The sequence below is a fragment of the Sinocyclocheilus rhinocerous genome, unplaced genomic scaffold, assembly GCF_001515625.1.
Source record: "Sinocyclocheilus rhinocerous isolate Xijiao unplaced genomic scaffold, SAMN03320098_v1.1 scaffold1238, whole genome shotgun sequence".
NCBI classification, from domain to species: domain Eukaryota; kingdom Metazoa; phylum Chordata; class Actinopteri; order Cypriniformes; family Cyprinidae; genus Sinocyclocheilus; species Sinocyclocheilus rhinocerous.
The window spans coordinates 958,086-961,887 of record NW_015662954.1 but is presented as its reverse complement, the minus strand read 5'-3'; the positions used below and the strand labels follow the sequence as shown (position 1 = coordinate 961,887).

At 37.1% G+C, this 3,802-nt stretch overlaps 1 protein-coding gene across 5 annotated transcripts in view; it reads right to left on the bottom strand.

The window, feature by feature from the left end:
- The window catches only part of LOC107728574 (transcriptional repressor p66-alpha-like), a 47,944-nt gene that overhangs the window by 16,887 nt on the left and 27,255 nt on the right, over positions 1 to 3,802 (bottom strand). The window lies entirely within an intron of this gene.

The following is a 3,802-nucleotide window of genomic DNA, read 5'->3' as shown; positions in this document are numbered from 1 at the left end:
AAAAAAAGAATTGCAATGCTGAAAAAGCCTTTTCAGTTACAATGTTTGGATTTGAAATCAAAATAATGGATACATGTTGTGTTTGTGGTAAACAGCCACGGATCAGTAGTGGACTCCTGTGTGAAAGCTGCTTCTCCTCTCACAAGAGTCACCTAAGAGTGACCCCCCTTTTTCAAAAATGAAATTCAGGCCCTGAATAAATGTCTAAAAATCCTGATTGGAGTATCACTATAAATAGTTATAAATGATAAAAAGAAGGCTTTAAAAAGATCGGTATCGGTGATCGGTATCGACAGATCTGCTTTCTGTGATCGGCGATCGGCCTCAAAAACCCTGATCGGAGCACCCCTAACTGCTACACATGCGTGTTCTTTCTAGACCTAAATTACTGTGTTTGAGGATACTTGCAAAAATTGGCATTTTGACACATACAAGTGTGTGTATTTAAGGCCTATAAAAATAACTTTGCTCAAAACTCCTGCGCTCTGTGAGCACCGTCGTCACGTGTCTTCAACAGTCCCTCAGACAGTGCGTGCATATAGCGAAATTAATTCTCTTTCGCTGCAATGCTTAAAAATGCATGCAAATGATAACTTTTCATGACCACCTAGCACAGCAACGTAAGCGAGTAACCGTGTAAATTTTAACACTCTTGACTTATTTGATCATACTACCAAGGGGTTTCACACAAAAACTGTATTACAAATGTCATAATTTTTTTATATAATAATAATAATTCTATTACAGCACTGGATCATATATATATATATATATACACACACACATACATACATACATATATATATATATATAACAATTGTTTATATTTTTTGTTTATTATCATCAATTCTTTTTATTCATTATTTTTATTGAATTTTCCAAGACATGTACAGGACACAACATGCTGATTTAAACATGCGAAAATGTTTTGTACTGATTGAAATGTTCAGCGCTAGGGCTAAATGTTTAAAGGGGTCATATGATGCTGCTAAAAAGAACATTATTTTGTGTATTTGGTGTAATGAAATGTGTTTATGCGGTTTAAAGTTAAAAAAACACATTATTTTCCACATACTGTACATTATTGTTTCTCCTCTATGACTCTTAACTTTTATAAAGAATATCTCTTTGGTTTTGAGACTTTAGTCTTTGCAACTTTACAGATCTTCTTTATGCACCAAGAGCTTGTAACACTCCAAAGAGAAAGGAAAAATTGAAATCGCATCATATGACCCCTTTAACAATTACAATAGTATATACTTATATAGTTTACATGTTTATATATAAAAAATTTAAAAAAGCATGCAGTTTATACTACATACTAATGGCCCATTGCGCTTCACCTAATGCTGCATTTTCTTTACTGCCCACTAGAGGTCATCCTAAGACCGCTGATTGCACATTTTGTACTCAAACACTTAAAGGAGTTGCTCTTCAAGGAACTGCTACAAGTAGTATCAGAAGGTCTCATAACATTAAAATGCAACATTTTTATGGTCAGATTAGACACATAAGCGGCTCCAAATGCAAATCAGCCCTATCAAGAGAAATATGCGAGCCGTGTGGCATTGATGTCTCTTAAGGACAGTAGTGCTGTACCCTGATGGGTCTACGGACCCTCTTGAGGGACGGAGGAGGAGGGGGATGGGATGGCTAGCGGCCAGGCTATTGTGTGTACTCAGTCCTCAACTTTCACTGCAAACGGGTCGCTCGCTTATCAACAAAGACACCTGCTTTCATGCTCCTACTCCGGTCGCTGGTGGGTTCACAGGGGGAGAGTCAGAGAGGGCTACTTGGAAATCTGCTAGAGGCCTTTTGCTGCTTATAGGATAAGGATCACATACTAAACACAATATTGCAATAACACACTTGTCAATAGTGAAATTAGCTTCTTGGGAGCAACTGTAGCAGCTACATTTTTTAAGACAATGCAAGTCATGTTTGCCCGCTGAGTCGACACAAAATACTGTTTAATGTGTTGCTATGATGTTCTAGGTTGTTTTTAGGGCATTGCCAGGTGGTTTCTAGAGTTTTCTAAGTGGATAAATATGGTCTAAGTCTAAAGAGTTTTGTCCGAAGTCACTCTGGTCCACGGATATGGCTAAAATTCTTGTTACATTCTTGTATTCTTTTGTACATTTTATCACCCACTAAGTAAAAAATGGTAATTCAGCTTGCCTCTAGAAGTAAAACTGGTGTAAGTCTAAAGAGTTTGTTCCCAAGTCAATAGTATTTATAATTTAAATCACACTCTAAGTAGAGATGGCTGATATACCAGTAGACACGATTAACCGGTAGAGATTTTGGACTATTGTCTCTTTCGCGGTTACACGTTCACATAACTTTGCTGTGCTACATGGACACAAAAACATAGTCCATCGTTTGCACAGGTTTATAAGCATTGTGGTTTAAAAAAGTTATTTTACGCCGTTGAAATGCAATCAGCAGCAAAAGAGAACTCATTTCGCTATATGCACGCAGTTTCTGAGAGGCACGTGCACGTTAAGACGGTGCTCAGAGCGTGGGAGTACTGAACAGAGTTATTTCTGATGCTGTATAGGCCTTGAACGGTTAAATACACAAACTTTTATGTGTCAAAATTCCCATCTTTGCAAGTATCCTCGTAAACACAGTATATTGGATCCGGCAGCTCTTAAAAGTGACAGCGGTCTAATATTCCTGCTGTCTGTCGATCACGTTAAATTTCTCACTGCTTTTGACTAAATCACTTTTGTAACTTAGAAATAACTATTTAATTTACACAAGTGAAGAATATACAGTGATTTTATACATTCGATTTTACAATGTAGCGTTTCATATATATTTGTTCTACTGTAGGTTTTTTTTGTCCTAATGATTGTAATTAGTTTCTTATTCTTATTTAATCACTGACTGTTTACTTGTCTTCAGTTAGCTTTAGTTTTTTTAGTTTTTTATTTAGGCTAGTATTAGTTTTTGTGATATTGACACTGGTGACAAAAATTATTAAATTTATATGGTATCAAAAATTGATATCATAAAGACTTTATTTAAACAGGGCTCTAGAGTTTGTAAAATTTTTAAATTGTCATTTGTGACAATTTTTTGAGAATGTGCGAATTGAAATTTGACCTGGTCGCATTTGTGCGAGACTTGACATCTGCGTCAAAGCGTCTGCTCCATACAGCGGCACATTTAGCAGGAGTCAGATTTCACTGATCACGTGAATAGAGGTGCTTTCAGTGCGAGCGCTTCGGGTGTAGAGCCTGGTTTATACTCGCTGCATCAGCACAAGTGCGAAGGTGCACGCAGCAAAAATGACGCAAATATTGAGGAAACGATGGTGGATGGAGGATTTTGTTTTTAAGCTAAAGTAAGACTGCTTCTTAAACCAGAGAAGGTGAACATGTTGGTATTCTTGTGGGGAAAAAAAACATGCAAGTCCTGTCAACGACAGCCAGTTTAGTTTTACTTTTCTTTTTGTTTTAATTTGGAAAAGCTTTTTATCTTTGCTATTTACCTCACGTTATGCTATGGAGGCTCTCTTTTATTAATTTTTTTTTTTTTTAATTTTCAGTGTTTGCTAAACGTTCTGTAATTTGTTAGTCGATATTAGGGCTGCACGATAAATCGCATGCGATATTTAACGCGCATCTTGTCAGAAAAGCCGGTTCTGTAATCAGCGGTAAATCTCCATCACGTGCGTGCTTTCACATTGAGCAGCATTAACTACACAGAGCCGTTGTTCACTGACGAGCGGCGCAAAACCACGTTCATATTCGCGCGATTTTTTGCGCAGCTCGTCAGTGAACAACGGCTCTGT